The sequence below is a fragment of the Lynx canadensis genome, chromosome F1 (genome assembly GCF_007474595.2).
Source record: "Lynx canadensis isolate LIC74 chromosome F1, mLynCan4.pri.v2, whole genome shotgun sequence".
NCBI classification, from domain to species: Eukaryota; Metazoa; Chordata; class Mammalia; order Carnivora; family Felidae; genus Lynx; species Lynx canadensis.
Window position 1 is genome coordinate 14,018,283 of NC_044319.2, and position 17,955 is coordinate 14,036,237.

Here is a 17,955-nt window from a genome sequence, read left to right on the forward strand (position 1 = left end):
GCTATTCAGGGTCTTTTGTGGTTCCATACAAAGTTTAGAATTATTTGTTCTAGTTCTGTGAAAAATGCCATTGGAATTTTGATAGGGATTGCATTGTCTCTGTAGATTGCTTTGGGTAGTATGGACCCAAATTTTAATTCTTCCAATCCATAAGCACATAATACCTTTTCACTTATTTGCATCTTCTTCAATTTCTTTCATCAATGTTTTATTGTTTTCAATATAGTTTTTCACTTCCTACATTTATTCCAAGGTATTTTATTCTTTTTGATGCAATTGTAAATGGGATTTTCTTGATTTCTTTCTGTGATATTTTGTTATTAGTATACAGAAACACAATAGAGTTTGTGTATTAATTTTGTATCCTGCAAGTTTACTGAATTTATTTTTTAGTTCTAAAAGTTTTTTGGTGAAGTCTGTAGGGCTTTAAACATTTTTTTTTTACTTATTTTAATTTTTTATTATTTATTTATTTTTAATTTACATCCAAGTTAGTTAGCATATAATGCAATAATGATTTCAGGAGTGGAGTCCAGTGATTCATGCCCTACATATAACACCCAGTGCTCATCCCAACAAGTGTCCTCCTTAATGTCTCTTGCTCATTTAGCCCATCCCACCTCCCACAACCCCTCCAGCAACCCTCAGTTTGTTCTCTATATTTAAGAGTCTCTTATGTTTTGTTCCCCTCCCTGTTTTTATATTATTTTTGCTTCCCTTCCCTTATGTTCATCTGTTTTGTATCTTAAATTCCACATATGAGTGAAGTCATATGATATTTGTCTTTCTCTGACTAATTTTGCTTAGCATAATACACTTTAGTTGTTTTGAAGGGGCACATGCACCCCAATGTTTATAGGATTATATATATATATATATATATATATATATATATATATATATATATGTATATATGGTATCATGTCATCTGCTAATAGTGACAGTTTTATCTTTTCCTTTCCAATTTGGATGTCTTTTTTTCTTTTCTTGCCTAACTGCTGTGGCTAGGACTTCCAATACTGTGTTGAATAAAAGTGGGGAGAATAAGGATTCTTTTATTGTTCCTGATCTTAGAGGAAAAACTTTCAGCTTTTTACTGTTGAGTATGGTATTAGCTGTGGGTTTGTCATATGCGGCCTATATTATGATGAGGTCTGTCCCCTCTTGAATGTAAGTCAGATCAGTAGCTCACCATTTCACATAGAGAAAAGCCAGAATCCTTACAGTGGCCTCTCTTTCTCCCTCTAACCTAATCTTTGATTTCTTCCCTTTGTTCCTTTCTTTCTAGCATGCCAGGCACATATCTCTCAGGGATCTGCTAATTCACTCACCCCTTCAAGTCATTGCTCAAATCTCATTTTTTTTCATTGAGCCCTATACTAATCCACTATTTAAAACTGCACCCCTGTGGGACTTAAAATACAATAATCTAGGATTTTCAAGCTCTTGATAAAACTCTTTAAGACTCTAAAATTCTCTGCTTCTATATTAAATGATAACAATTTTTTTATATTGAAGTACAAAATTATAATATATCTAAAATACTACAAACAATCTTACATGGAATGGGGAAGACTCACCTAGTGTTTCTCAAACATTGACTGTATCTCGTTGTAAGAAATATATTTTACATTTTGAACCACTGCATGTTTATAAAACAAACAGAAGTTTTATGAAATAATTAACATTTCCACATGTGATATGCTCAGATATTTTCCATGGAATTCTATTCCTTTTTACTATAAAAACTATATTAGTCATGATCTACAAAATTGATTTCATGATTTGTTGGTCACATCCCATACTTTAAAAAAAATATTGGTCTATTGTATCTCAGATCTCATTGACTCAGGAGATAGGATATGAATCTTGTATGTTAACTTCATGAAAATATAAATTGTGGGCAATGACAACTGAAATTACACTCTACTTTTGACTATTGACCTATGGCTATTAGTGAATATTTACAGTATTCATGTTCAGGTTAACAAAAGTAATATAGATTTAGTTTCATAAATATATAATTAATTTAAAGTGCTGCTATTTTGTTAATGTTGTTTGCTAATGTTTGAAATCTTGTGTTAGAAATGCTGCTTTTCAGAGTGCCTGGGTGGCTCAGTTGGTTAAGCATCTGACTTCGGCTCAGGTCATGATCTTGCTGTTCGTGAGTTTGAGCCCCACATTGGGGTCCGTGCTGACAGCAGAGCCTGCTTTGGATCCTCTCTCTGCCTCTCTCTCTGACCCTCTCTGGCTTGCATACTCTCTCTCCCTTCCTCAAAGATAAATAAACATTTAAAAAAATTAAAAAAAAAAGAAAATTGGTTTTTATCCAGAGATTTCTATCTTTTCCTCTCTCACTTCCAAATCTCAGTATTTTCATTTTTAATTGATTGGTGTTTATTTTTTTTACCTGTATTAATATTAAATACTAACAATGAGGAAAAATATTCAAGAATAGAAAATATAATTTATGCTTTCTCCATTCTTAAAGTATGACAATAATTAATATGTAAGCCTGCATAATATATCACACATTTGTTTTTTAGCATCTTAATTTCTGAGGACAGAAAACATTTAATAGATATTATAACTGTAATATTCTTTAATATAATATATTCTCTGAATTTGAAATTTCCTAATATGCTCTTTCTTAAAAGCAGGAAACCCATATTTCAAGCTGTCTTTCATCACTGTCCTCTTGAGGAGGGAACCTGGGGCAAGCTGAGGGCAAAGTATAGGCTAAAAGCATCACCCCCACCCCCCAAGGCAGGATATGTATGATGTTCCTCAGACACTCCTGGCTGCCCAAGAACAGGGGAAAGGAAAGAAAGCAAATGATTGACTGACAGAGATCACAGTCATGCACAACAGGAGTCTCCTTCAGTTCACGGATAACTTAGTAAATTGCAAGAAAAATGTAATCTTATCCATAGCCTAATCTCCAGAAACCTATAGACTCTGTTTCCTGGAACCCTAATATCATCCTCATCAAGATGTAAGGGGGTTTAAGTGCTTGCCGTGGTGATGTGGGATGCAAAGGCAAATGAAAAATTAAACTCCCTTACTGCCTACAGCCCAGTGACAAGTCCTTGAAACAGGCAGAGTGACCTTCCTCTAGGAGCTCAGCTGCCTTGATGATGATGACACTTTGCTGGGGGCAAAAGGGGATCTTGGCTTAACATTATCCTGACCCCCACCAGGATCCTGTGAGTCTCCTTAAACACATAAAAATTCCTTTTCAGACCTCTTTCATCTTTAACCCCCAAGTATATGTTGGCAATTATACTCCAAGCATATGGCCCCTGATATACATCTGAAGGGTCTCATGACTGAGGTTTTACTAAGCAGTAATGAATGACGTTTTCCTAACAACAGTTAGCCCCTCAAGGTCCTGGAAACCTTGCTTCCAAAATTCTTTAAAGACTTACGCTGTTCCTAACCCCCTCCCAACCTGAAGGTATATAATCAGTCACTCTTAACAACACCAGTGCAGCTCTTTCTGCCCACAGGTCCTGTTCCCGTGCTTTAATACAATCACCTTTTTGCACCAAAGATGTCTTCAAGGATTCTTTCTTGGGTGTCAGCTCTGAACTCCCACCATCACCCCCAAGCCCCATCACTCTTATGTGCAGTGCTGTAGCCAGATTAAATTAGTAAGCCAATTTCGTCTCGCCTTTCTGGCTTTGTGTCTTTGTGCCTTCTTCTTTCCTGCCTGCCTCCCTTTTTCTTCTTCTCTTTAATATGTTTAGTACCTGCTATGTGCCATGCATGGTAGTGGGGAGTATATAAGACATAGTCCTTGCATTCACTGGACTTAAACTGGATACTAACATTCCCAGTTATGGAAGTAAAAACAAGAAGCCTTAGATTGCTTAGAAAGCCAGTGGTGAGATTAGATTCTGTGTATCTTGATTTACTTCTAGCATTCAGGGATTAGTAGAATTTTGGGAGTGGTAGAGGCATTGGAAGACATTAGTTTAGTCCTCACATTTTAATGGTGTAGAAACTGAGTCTTATAGATTAAATGGCCTGTTGAGGTCACAGCTGGAACTTAACCTGGTTTCTTGACCAGTGCTCATTTTATACCACCTCCTTTCTCTATTTATTGTGACATTGCCTGCCCAGATTCGATGTTGTCATATACTTTTATATCTGCTTTGTGCTGTTAAAGACCTTTCTTTTCACAATGCATACACTGAACTATAGGCTTTTACCATTATTGGTTTTGTTACTTGAAATTATAATTGGAACAATTAGAGATGCGTCAGTGGAAAGGCAATGAAAGAGGGCCATTAAGTGCTAATAAATGCCTCTCCTCATGGGATTGGAGATCTTTTCTTTTCTAAGTATTTGAGCTCTTTTCACTGGTGCTTTTAAGTGGCTAGAAATAACACTTGCCACACGCTTGTGTGAATACTCTAGATGCCAGGGGGTTCATTTCATTCTGTATTTGAATTGAGCACACTGTGGTTGGAATGTGTGTTGATTCTTTTGTTGGTTTAAGCTTTCATTCCTTGTTTTGTATTAACCTTTCTCATGAAAAGCAGTAGAACAGTGGTGAGGATTCTTAGACAATGAAGCCTTTAGGTAGCTGATGACTTTCTAGGAAGTAGTTGAAAAAGTTAAAGTTACAGGTGTTTATTTTGATATAGTTTCCTTTTCATATCACTCAAAACTTTAGATACACTATGAAAAACTAGATCTAGCTTGCCCTAAAGTCACATGCTTATGGCTAGCCAAAGATAATCACTACTTGTTGCTATGGAGATATATTCTGAAACAAATTTGTGTAATTAATTAATTAAATAAATATCAGCATAACTTACTACTATTTCTTCTAAAAATCCTAATGATGACGGTGATGATGATGATGGCAGCTGAAATTTTTGACCACATACTATGTGCCTAGTATGTACTTCAGTCTTCTTGTGTACAATTTCAGAATGCAAAATTATCTGAAAATTAAGTATTATTTTTGTAACTCATTTGGCAAAACTTATATTGACCTGAACCCATTTACTGGCAAACTTGACCTGATTGATGTGAGGCTATTCATGGTGTGCTTTTATTTCTATTACTGTGAATATTCATTTGTTTTGCTACAGAAATAGTATGTTTGATTCCAGGTGCTGAGTCAGATTCCATTACACAGCTTAAGCTTCAGACCTCATTTTACCTTTCTTAAATCTGAAGAAAATTTGAGTTGCATGTCACAGTGCACCCAAAGATAAAGGATTGTATTATTCCTATTATTCTATCCCCAACCTACCTGCAATTTACAGATGAGGAAACTGAGCCAAAGAGTAGTGGATCCTGAATTCAAACCCAGGAATTTCAGTGCTAGAATCTGTGCTCTTAACCACCATGCTTTACTGAAAAGAAATGTTTAAAAGGTCTTCACAGATAGAAATATTACATATTTATCTAATAAAATTCTAGTAAAGGTAGGGAAATTCAGATTTGAATAGAGTTAATATTTCTTTGTTCTGTTTCCCATGTTAAATACTATCTTAAACTCTCATGGCCATAATTTATTAGTAGATCCTGCCAGTCTTGATTATTTTATTTTCAACCTAATGGCCTGTTTTCCTTTGGACTTCTTAAATTTTCAAAAGCTTCTGTGCTTGTTTATAAAGCATGCTAGTAGGTCTCAGGAGAAAGAGAAAACATTGCTGCTGAGGCAAATGTGCTTTGTGATGCTCTCCACTCTGAACAAACAGGGAGCCACCCCAATCATTTTAGCACAACAGGTAGTTTGGACTGTAAATAAAGTGTCTTTTCATTCACACACTATCAGTTTACCGATTGTTGGTGGATGTGTAGTTTACATATTATTCTTCATATATACAACTGGGTGATATAGTTTAATTGCTGTACTCAGAGAGGTGTAGATAGAGAAAGTAATTCTTTAAGTTTACTCATCAATATGACTTCTTTAGTCAGCTGGATGTATTAAGTAGTAAGCAAGAATTTATTGGACTCTGTTATGTGTTTCCACTGGCTACCTTTAGTACATTTTAGGACTTGGAGCTATTAAACATATATTTCTGAACCTTTCATTGGGAATATCATTTCAAGGGTAACCTTTAAGATAAGAAATAGCTAAATATTTATAATATGTATGTTATAAATATATATGAATCTATTTATTAGATATTATTAGATATCTATCTATTAGATATTAAGTGCCTTTCCTTCTTCCTTTTTCCTTTGATCTTTAAAATTTCAAGTCAATGGTACAGGATCACAGAAAAAAGAATCAACTAAATAGACAAAAGAAAATCTTTTTCAGGTAAAAAAATAAAAGAATAGATCACATACATGATACCTATATCTTTAATTATAAATGTTTGCATATTTATTTTTTAATTCTTAAAATTTGTCTTCCCAAGAAATTCACAGTTTTAATTCCTATAATGATGACTTTATTTGTGTCAAGTGTGCCAAACACTGGCCTTTTAGAAATGAGGTCCTTGTCCTAGGATAGCTTCTCTAGGGGAAGGGATGTGACGGGGGTTCATGGTACCTTGGAATAAAGAGGGTGAAACATTTAAATATATTAACATTTCACGAAATGCTTTCTTGAAGGCACTGTAGTGTACAAGTACAAAAGATCTGAGGTTTCTGTCTTTAGAGTGAGATGGGTAAAGAAAGGTGATGTCTTGGGGAAGGGCTTCTGTGGTAGAAGACTCAAGATAAAGGCCTGAAATTAGTGTGAAGTCACTTGGGAACCTGATGTTCTTGGAATAAAAGGTATGCCTGGGTAAATAATAGATGAGGCTTCTAGAGTATTAAGGGAGATTTAGATCCAAGGATCTAGTTAAATCCCTCTTTGATAATTAGAAAATCAGATTCCCATTCTTTTTATTTTTTATTAAAAAATTTTTTTAATGTTTTTTATTTTTGAGAAAGAGAGAGCAAGCAGGGGAGGGGCAGAGAGAGAGGGAGACACAGGATCCAAAGCAGGCTCCAGTCTCTGAGCTGTCAGCACAGAGCCCTGTGGGGGCTTGAACTCACCAACCATGACATTATGACCTAAGCTGAAGTTGGATGCTTAACTGAACTGAAGTTGGAGGCTATGGCTTTCCATTATTTTTTAGTGGAAAAACTGACTCTTTTGGCTTTAAGTTAAATACCTAATTTTTCCCCCAACATCTTAGGAAGAGCGAAAACAGATGAGCATAGTATTGACTATAGAAGTTTCCGTCTACTACTCTTTTCTTCCAGCCCCCTGCAAGGAACTGCTAATAAACAATCAGGACCAAGGACAGTAATTGGGTCATATTTCTCCAAGTCCAGTCTTGGGGCAGGGTCAATTGAAGTGGCTACCTACACTAGTCCTGCCCCTTGTCATTGGATAAGTGTTCTCTTGTCCTAGCTTCTTCTCATGAGGTGTGGTCATCTACACTTGGGCCTTTCCTACCCACTATAGTGTCAACGTACAAAGGTCTGAGTTTCATATATGGGCTTCATGGAAAAGGGGCAAAGGAGGCCTTTTAGCCTTTTTTGGTACTAGGCCTTAAGCCTGCCTCATAACTAGGCCAGATGAGGGTTCCATACAGTCCAACCCATGTTTCCAGGATTCAGAGGAGAATATGTAGGGGTTTGAGGCAAAAGCTCTCTGACCTTTTCTTTCCTCCACATATCTCTCTTAGAAACCCTGCAGGAAAGGATGACTGACAGGATGAATGTTTAGCATTCTGGGTTCTCTTATTCCTCTGATCCATAGCACATATTCTCAGTGGGGGTGAGATTGCTTCCAAGGGGCAAAAGTTGATTCTTGGGGGACAAAAGTAATCTTACTCTTCTCATGTATAAAGCACATATGTACATGCAGAACATTTACTGATATACAGTGTGTCTGTTTGTATTAAATTTAATGGGGGAAAATTTAGTGGAGAAAAATGTATAGTAAGACTCTTTAGGAGGGTAGTAAAAGAAAGAAGGTTGAGAAACACTATTCTAAAATGTAGTCTCTCTGTCTCTCTCTTTTTCTTAGTCATTTTGTTAGGCAGTATGTACCAGTCTGGGTTAGTGACTCATAATGCCATCACTGTATTAGACAGTCTTCTTTTGCTCTGCTATCCTTAGTCCATAGCTTTTATCTTCAAGGTTGCCCTGTGGCTTAAGATGGTTTCTGTAGCTCTGCTATTATGTATAATTGACAAGGAGAAGAAAGCAGAGGAAAGGACAGAAGGTATACATTAGCTAAATCAGACCTTTTTAAAGGAACTATTTGTTAACTTATGTTTTACTGATTAAACTTAGTTATGTGGATACCCCATTTGCAAGGGAGGCTGGGAAATACAGATTTATTTATTTACCTTAAAGTTGGTCCCATTGCCATTCTCAACAAAATTGGGATTCTGTTAATAAGAAATAAGGTATAAATAGATACTGGGCAGGCAACTAGCAGCCTCTTTGGTTGTCCCTTTTGTCATCTGTTTGTGTGGCAATAGATCCATCCATGTGATGTGGAGCAGAGCAAGAGCCTTTTGCCTCTCCTTCATGCTGGGACTCACTAATCTGATGGTTTAATTTTTGAGCAAGCTGGCTTTGTGAAAAAGCAAATAAAATGGATTAAATATGAAGGCATTAAGTTATTGAGAGTTTCCCGTTGGAGAGAACGCATGGTATTTGTGAACTAAAAACTGGCTTCTTCATTCAGTTTATAGATCTTGGACTCAGAAATTTTGCACTTTGGATGTTGCAGTGGAAACCATTCATTATTGATTAATTAGATTTAATGAAAAACTTGCTTAGAAATTTTGAGTTTGGTGAATGAAAGGTAAATTTGAATTAAAATTCCATAAATGCTAGTAAAAAAAATAAAAACAGTGTTTCCCACATATGGATTTGTAACTATGTTTTTCAAACAAAATGATGGTGGTATTTATTGAATACCTCAAATTATATAGTGACTAATAACAGAAAAATGTGATCTTTTACAAATCTGTAAATGCTAATATTCATACTGTGCTAAGAATTTAGGGAAAAAAAAGACAACTTCTTTGGAAAATTTCCAATTAAATCTGTAGATTTTGGCAAAATTATTTCCTTCAACAGTTAAAGTGGCATTGTAATGGTTGGCAAAGCTCTGGGATTAGGCATAGAAGCACACAGGGATTTTAACAACACCATTGTGTTTAGCATGTGGAATACATGACCTCAGTGCTTCTTGGGGCAGGAGGTGGGCAGTATTTGGCAGGGACCTGTCTGTTTTTCTCTCACTGTGTCTTTCTCTATCTGTCCTTTCCCTCTTCGCCTCTCTTTCCTTCTTTTCCCTCTAATTGACTTTGAGTTTTATCATTTTAAAGGACTTCAAGATAGTAATCCTTCAGGGTTTATTTTGGAACACATAAAATTATATTTTGAAGATAAGTTTTTTGGAAGAGGCATGCCTGTTTTTAAGAAATAATTAAAAAAAAATTTTTTAAATGTTTATTCACTTTTGAGAGATGGTGAGCGGGGGAGGGGCAGAGGGAGAAGGAAACACAGGATCTGAAGCAGGCTTTGAGCTGTCAGCACAGAGCCTGACATGGGGCTCGACCTCATGAGCTATGAGATCATGACCTGAGCCAAAGTCGGACGCTTAACTGACTGAGCCACCCAGGCACCCCTTAAGGAATAATTTTTAAAAGTGTATTGGCTCTGGGAGTTTTTTTAAAAAATTGTTTCCTTCAAATTCTATTCTGTGTCTTTAGGTAGTCAGTAATATTGGCCCATCTGGTATTTTGTATTTTTTACTTGGGGAAATACTGTTGGATCTTTAAAAAAAATTTTTTTAAATGTTTATTTTTGAGAGAGAGAAAGGGAGAGAGAGAGAGAGAGAGAGAGAGAGAGAGAGAGAGAGAGAGAGAGAGAAAACACGAGGGAGGGAGGGGCAGAGGGAGAGGGAGACACAGAATCTAAAGCAGGCTCCAGGCTCCAAGCTGTCGGCACAAAGCCCGACTCAGGGCTCAAACTTATGAACCATGATATCATGACCTGAGCTGAAGTCAGACACTTAGCCACCCGAGCCACCCAGGTGCCCCAGTATTGTTGGACCTTAAATGTTCATAATAAAAATGTTAACTTAAATGACCTCAATAAATTATAAATTGAGAGTTTTCTTATCTGTTCTTTCTGTACATGTAAAATGCCACTTAGCTATCTGCTGGTTGTGGAATCAGATAGGACAGTGTTTTCCCTCCATGATATGAATATATGGGGCTATTGGAAATCTTCCTTAATGAGTAGGTAGAAAGTATTAGAAATATTTAATGCTTGGGCACTGAAGGAGGCATTGGGAAGAACACAGGCGTGAGGGAGCAGACATGTAAATAGACCAGTGTAACATGTGTATGTTAAGAGCTTAGATAGAGGTATGCGTGGGAGATTTCAAGGAGGGCTTCTAAGGGAAAATGATATGGAGGTGAGTGTTGAAGATCAAGTAGAAGTTGGCTAGAGGGAAAAGTGGGAGATGGGCATCCCAGGAGGCGAATATGGAGTGTGCCGATGCACTGAGCCCGAGATTGCAGGTGCATATGGAGACTTCCACAAAAGAACACGACTTTTTATCTGCTTTGTTGATGGTTTGAATTTCATGTCAAAGACAATGGAGAATGATTGAATGATTTAGAGTTGGAAATGATGTGATGGGACATGTCATTGTTGATTGGTTTAGATTGGGTTAGAGTATGCTCAATTTGGGTGCAGGGAAATTAATTGGGAGATTTTTGTAGTAGCGTATATGAGCATTGGTGGTACCTGAAGTGGTTATTGAAATAGAGAAGAGAGCTTTTTTGCATTTAAGAGATATTAAGACGGTAGAATCAGCAGGACTTGGTGACCAATTAAGAGCATGAAGACAGAGGAAAATGAAGGATGGATGCTTTCCATGTACTTCGCTTGGCTAACATATGTGGATACTGATGATTTGGAATATGATTGGGAATGAAGGAGGAAAAGCATGTTGGGTAGATGATAATGAGTTGTAGAGCTTGAGTATGAGACATCTAGGTGGAGGTAACTAAGAGGCTAGTGTAACTTTAGGGATACCTTTGATTTATAGTATTTGGCTTGCCTCTCTGTAGACCCCTTCTTAATCTGTCAGTTCTGTTTCTTTCAGTGTCCATTAAATATTGGTATTTTCCTTAGTCCATATTCATCACTCTTCTCCATTCCATTCCTATTTGTGTTTTCTCTTGGATTTAACTACCTGCCCCATGGATTTCTGTCAGATTATTATCTCTAGACAGGATTTTTATTCTGAGGTCCAGTTGCTCAGTCTAACTGAGTAGTTGTCTCCATTTTGATATTCTCCAGACATCTGTGGATCAGTATGTACAAATATATTCCCTTATCTTCTTCCCCATTCCTTTACAGTGTAGCGTGGTCTAATGGTCACATTAGCACAGAACTAGATTCTCTAGGTTGGAGTTCTAGATCTGTCACTTAGTAGCTTTGTGACCCTGAGAAAATTATGTGACCTTTCTGTGTCTCAGCTTCCTCATCTGTGAAGTGAGAATAACAATAGCATCTACCTGAGGATCAAATGAGAATGGTGCTTGGCACATGATAAATACTATATAAATAACAGCTATAATTGGGCCTTACTGTATTTCCTGTTCTGGTTAATGGCACCACTATTCAGCCAGCTAACTGAACCAGAACTGTGAGATTTATTCTAACTCCTCCATCTCACGTCATTCCACATCAAAATGATCGTTACGTCCTGCCAATTGTCCGTTCTCTCTGTTGTCTTCTGTCTCTTGCCATTACTGCTCTGAGCTTAACTTTTATTATCTTCATCCTCAGTGACCTGGACAAGCTAGTGTGACTGGTCTCCCTGTCTTTTTCTTTTTTTCAACATTGTCTATATAGTCCCCCAGGGATTTTTCTGAAATGCCAATCTGATCAGTTAAAACTCTTTAGTGCCTTAGAAGAAGAAAAAAAATATATACAAGTGGAGGCCTCTGAGGTCTGGTCCTGCCTTCTTCTTCAGACTCTTTTCTACCTCATTGTGATCTCTCTTTAATATTTACCATTCCTTGATATTCTGTGTTACTTCGCTCTTCCATGTCTCTGTACATCCCCTGTGAGTGCCTCCTACCTTGTGCCTCTCTGAAATCGTTTCCTCCAAGCAGAATAGATTATTGCCTGATCTATGTCAATATCTCACCTTGTGTGGAGCTTAATTAATAATATACCTGTCATGTTTGTTGTATCATTTGCATGCTATTCTCTTCTAAGACTAAGCTTATTTATCTTTGAATGAATCAGCTATATGAATGAACTTCTTGGAGAGTATAAGTTATGCCTCGTGTCTTCAGTCTGGGCAGATGTTAAACGTATTTATTAAACAAATCATCTGGTTAATGATCATTTCAACATCTATCTTTTTTTTTAATGTTTATTTATTTTTGAGACAGAGAGAGACAGAGCATGAATGGGGGAGGGGCAGAGAGAGAGGGAGACACAGAATCAGAAGCAGGCTCCAGGCTCTGAGCCATCAGCCCAGAGCCCGACGCGGGGCTCGAACTCATGAACCGTGAGATCGTGACCTGAGCTGAAGTCGGACGCTCAACCGACTGAGCCACCCAGGCGCCCCTCAACATCTATCTTAAAGAAAAACTTCTCTATATTTACTTTTCGTTGCTAATGGGGAAACTTCTTTTAGCTTGGTTGATACAGCAAGTCTGCTCTCCTTTTTTTAGGCTTCCAAAGGTCAGTCATTTCGTAGTGGTCCAATAACAATATTTCTTGGTAAACTAAGTTTCTGGAAGAGCCAATAAGAAATATTATCAAGATGGTTCTTAGACCATAGAGTGGGAATTGTTCTTTACTTTTTGTGCAGAAGTCAGGAAACCATGAAAGAGCATCGATTTATTGTCTGAAGAGCAGCTATTAAGACCGTGCAGATTAATGCTTTATTAAGGTGGGTTGAGAGAGAAGGAAGGCATTTGAGTTGTAGCTGATATGTGGCATCGAGAGGGAAGTGCTCTTCCTGCCTTAAAATCTGTACAATCCAACCATAAGTACATAAATAAGACACTCAGTCAATAGAGTGAGTTAGTTAAATGGTACTTAGTCTTCAGATTACTTTTTTTTATGTTTATTTACTTTTTGAGAGAGAGAACGGGGGAGGGGCAGAGAGAGAGGGAGACATAGGACCTGAAGTAGGCTCTGTGATGACAGCAGGTGGTCCTATGTGGGGCTTGAACTCACCAACCAGGAGACCATGATGGGAGCCCAAGTTGCAGACTTAATGACTGAGCTACCCAGGCACCCCTTCAGATTACTCTTCTTATTTTTTACCTTGAAGGTTCACGTTGGAGAAACATGGCATGCAAATTTTATATTTTTATATACATGACCATAAATAGAAATTATAGTTAATACACAGTAACTAAAAGCAAGTCATTTTTTTCTGCATTAATTTAGCAAAGTAATTTTCCCATAAGGTATACATACAGGAGAACCAACCTATTGCATAGAAAATAGTAAAATTCAAGTGGATGGTTGCATGCAATGGCTAATGAATTATTCATAATTGTTTGTATCAGTGTCTTGACTCCCTGCTGGAGGCAGCTATAAGGAACTGAGCTTTCTGAACCAGTGCAGCTAGTCAACACCAAGGGTACAGTTCAAGTGGGGTCTGTGGCTCTTCATCTTTTTTTTTTTTTTTTTAAAGTTTTATTTATTTTTTTGGGGACAGAGAGAGACAGAGCATGAACGGGGGAGGGGCAGAGAGAGAGGGAAACACAGAATCGGAAACAGGCTCCAGGCTCTGAGCCATCAGCCCAGAGCCCGACGCGGGGCTCGAACTCACGGACCGCGAGATCGTGACCTGGCTGAAGTCGGACGCTTAACCGACTGCGCCACCCAGGCGCCCCATGTGGCTCTTCATCTTTAACTTCCATTCATGAATGTTAAAATATTATGTGTGGAGGCTTTTTATGTATTTATTTATTTGAGATGAGAGAATACGGCAACATCAGGGAAAACATGCTGTGGCTATATTATAGCAACAATAATGGTAATAGTACTACTTTTTTCTATAGTGGTTTGGTTTTTAAAAAGTTGCTATAGGGGCGCCTGGGTGGCGCAGTCGGTTAAGCGTCCGACTTCAGCCAGGTCACGATCTCGCGGTCCGTGAGTTCGAGCCCCGCGTCGGGCTCTGGGCTGATGGCTCAGAGCCTGGAGCCTGTTTCCGATTCTGTGTCTCCCTCTCTCTCTGCCCCTCCCCTGTTCATGCTCTGTCTCTCTCTGTCCCAAAAATAAATAAAAACGTTGAAAAAAAAATTAAAAAAAAAAAAGTTGCTATATTGGGGGTGCGGGGTGGCTCAGTCGGTTAAGCATCCGACTTCGGCTCAGGTCACAATCTCACAGTTGGGGAGTTTGAGCCCCGCGTCGGGCTCTGTGCTGACAGCTTACAGCCTGGAGCCTGCTTCGGATTCTGTGTCTCCCTTGCTCTCTGCCTCTCTCCCACTCATGCTCTGTTTCTCTCTGTCTCAAAAATAAACATAAAAAATTTTTAAAAAAGTTGTCATATGTTGCATTTCATTTGATCCATAGGGTTGTCTCAGTTTAGTAGCAAAAGAAGTTAAGGTTTAAAGAGAATTTTGTGCATTCATTGGCAGAACTGGGGCTCAAAGCCAGGCTCTCTGGGTTTCATTTGAGAGCTCACCCCTCAGCTTTTCACAGCAGCAGTGTGCTGGGCATATGGTCTTCATGCTGCTGGATCATCAGAATGACATGGATTTTCAGGATGCCAGATCAATCACGTAGTCGTCAGAAGAGAGAAATTTCTCTCCAGTGCTTTGTTGCACTTAGATACTCTTGTGAGGTCCAGAGAGACTTCCAAATAGCAGGATTTGGTTACCAAATCTTTTGATTTTTGGTGAGAATATACGTATCGGAGGTAGGATGGAAGGGGGCCAGTAAGTATGAGTTAGTAAGAAGGGAGGTTGGATACCTGAATCCATTTATTACTTAAAAAAACATTTTTTTTTAACGTTTATTTTTGAGACAGGGAGAGACAGAGCATGAACGGGTGGAGGGTCAGAGACAGAGGGAGACACAGAATCTGAAGCAGGCTCCAGGCTCCGAGCTGTCAGCACAGAGCCTGACACGGGGCCCAAACTCACAAACTGCGAGATCATGACCTGAGCCGAAGTCGGATGCTTAACCGACTGAGCCACCCAGGCGCCCCTCCATTTATTACTTTTCATGCAAAGTTCTGTTTGTTTAATAAAAAAAGTAGAGAAAAATGTTAGATGTATCTGTGGGCTTACTTTTCAGTCAAACACGTGGTAATTGTTATTTAAAATATTTGATACATTATATTTTGCTTTAATAATGTTTCAAAGGGATTGTTACTAAATCTACATTATAAATGGATGGCCATAAACATGAGTTGAAACAGATCTCAGCACGAAGGTATTAAGTAACTAAACTTCTTTCTTCCATTTTCCTTTTCCCCCTTCTTCTTTACCTCTTTTTATTTTTTAAGAAAATATTTTATTGATTCATTAAATGGCATTATTCAGGCATTTAAGATGTGAATATTTATTTGTCTTTGGCATCATCTGTTTATACATCCTAAAATCTCATTCAGAGTCCTAATAGCTCAAACAGATTCCCTCCCACTCTGTGCTATGGACTTTTGTTTTGTTTTCCCTTTATCCATATTGATTCTCAAGTTAACTTCTTTTTTCTAGGTTTTGGTTTTAGACACAGAGTAGATGCTGTCCTTGTTCTGATTAAATTTTAAGTGATTATTGAAACCATAAATACTAGAAAATATTCTAATATAGTTCCTGGAGAATATTAAAAGGGTATTTCATTATACGTATTTAGAGATTATTGGTCTCTCTTTTCTGAACTCCAGTGTAGTTAATCTGTTCCCTTCTTTAATGGTCTTCTATGTGCATGTCTTTATCTTCCCATTAGATTTCAAACTTCTGGTGTGAAACTAGTGTAGGGTGATGCCCACAGCATCTCCCCAGCATGTTTTAGTTTCTCAGTGATTTTTTTTTAATGAATAAATAATATTATTTATTTCAGATTGCCATTTTCGGGATCAATACAAGTTTGTAATTTCACTATTATTTATTTTAGTCACGTATGGTATTCCAAATTAAACAGTCCTTGGAATCAAGGAGTAAAGCTTTAATTTAGTTAAGAGGCTGTTCAGTGTCATTTCCTCTGTTAGACTTTACATGAGCATTTGCAAAATAAATTATGTGTAGTAGGGGAAATTTTAATTTTATCTCTGCAACTCTCTATTCTAAAGGATCAGTAGAGCTAAAGTCTTGGGTTCTGTAGCATTCTCACTGGACTTTGCCATTTTTATAAGCTGTTGTTCCTTGAAATCCCACTGTGTTGAAGCTCTGTTCTGCCAGATTTTCTACAAAACTCATAGTATGACCTATGCTATTATCACCCACTGAATTGTTGAGTAATGTATCCTGACTTGAAGTCAGTGTTTCTCAAACCATGGTGGACATCAGAAACCCCTGGAGTTTGTTAAGAGTACAGATACTGCAGGGGCACCTGGGTGGCTCAGTTGGTTAAGCGTTAGACTCTTGGTTTTAGCTCAGGTCATGATTTCATGGTTCATGGGTTTGAGCCCTGTGTCTGGCTCTGTGCTGACAGCTGTAAAACCTGCTTGGGATCCTGTCTCTCCCTTTTTCTCTCTGCCCTTCCCCTGCTTGCTCTCTCTCTCTCAACAAAATCGATAAACATTAAAAAAAAAAAGTGCAGATACTGCACATCTTCCCCTGGGCATTCTGAATCTGTAGATGTAGGATGAATCCTGGGCATCTGTGGATATATAACGCTTTCTGGTGGTCCTGGAACCATTTTTGAGAAACATTGCCATTGAGTCAGAAGTTTATTTTGAATGGAATTTTGTGACTTTTAAAATGATGAATCTTCCAGAAGTTGTGAGGCATTCTAAATGCGTTTAGGGGTGCCTGGGTGGCTCAGTTGGTGCGTCCAACTTTGGCTTAGGTCATGATCTCCCAGTCTGTGGGCTCGAGCCCTGCGTCTGGCTCTGTGCTGATGGCTCAGAGCCTGGAGCCTGTTTCAGATTCCATGTGTCCTGCTCTCTCTGCCCCTCCCCCGCTCCCACTTTGTCTTTCTCTCTCTCAAAAATAAATAAACATTAAAAAAAACTAAATGCATTTAAAAGCTGTGTTATAGGTATATTAATGAATTTGACATTGCACAATCAGTACTGGTTTATGTGGCATTGCAGATGTAATTATAAAATACTTTCTTAGCTGCATTTTTTTTTTTTAAATTTTTTTTTTCAACGTTTATTTATTTTTGGGACAGAGAGAGACAGAGCATGAACGGGGGAGGGGCAGAGAGAGAGGGAGACACAGAATCGGAAACAGGCTCCAGGCTCTGAGCCATCAGCCCAGAGCCCGACGCGGGGCTCGAACTCACGGACCGCAAGATCGTGACCTGGCTGAAGTCGGACGCTTAACCGACTGCGCCACCCAGGCGCCCCTCTTAGCTGCATTTTTTTATTGGTCTAGTGTATATTAACATGCACTTAAAACACAATTATTATTTGTTAAAAAACTCCCATTTTAAATAAACTCTCACCTATCAGGGACGAGAACAAAAAACCTCAAGCTTCAGTGTTTTTTCTGCTGTTAATTTCTACATACACAATATGTATCTCTACTTAATCCTGCATTTTATGTGTGACCTTTTATTGGAAAAAATTTCAGGATATTTACAAGGCATGGTCTAAAATGCCTTTCTTACCTCTAATAATGGTCAGTGTTTGATGGTGCTAATATTGATCTTTTTTAAAAATTTATTTGTTTTGAGAGAGAGACAAAGTGTGTTGTACACGCCTGTGCAGGTGAGAGTGAGAGTGAATGAGGCACTGAGAGAAAGAGATAATCCCAAACAGACTCCCAGCTGTTAGTGTAGAGCCCAAGGTGAGGGTCT

General features: G+C 38.1%; 1 protein-coding gene across 4 annotated transcripts in view; it reads left to right on the forward strand.

Annotated features, from left to right (window-relative positions):
- The window catches only part of DNM3 (dynamin 3), a 551,444-nt gene that overhangs the window by 72,378 nt on the left and 461,111 nt on the right, over positions 1-17,955 (forward strand). The gene's annotated exons all lie outside the window — the stretch shown is intronic.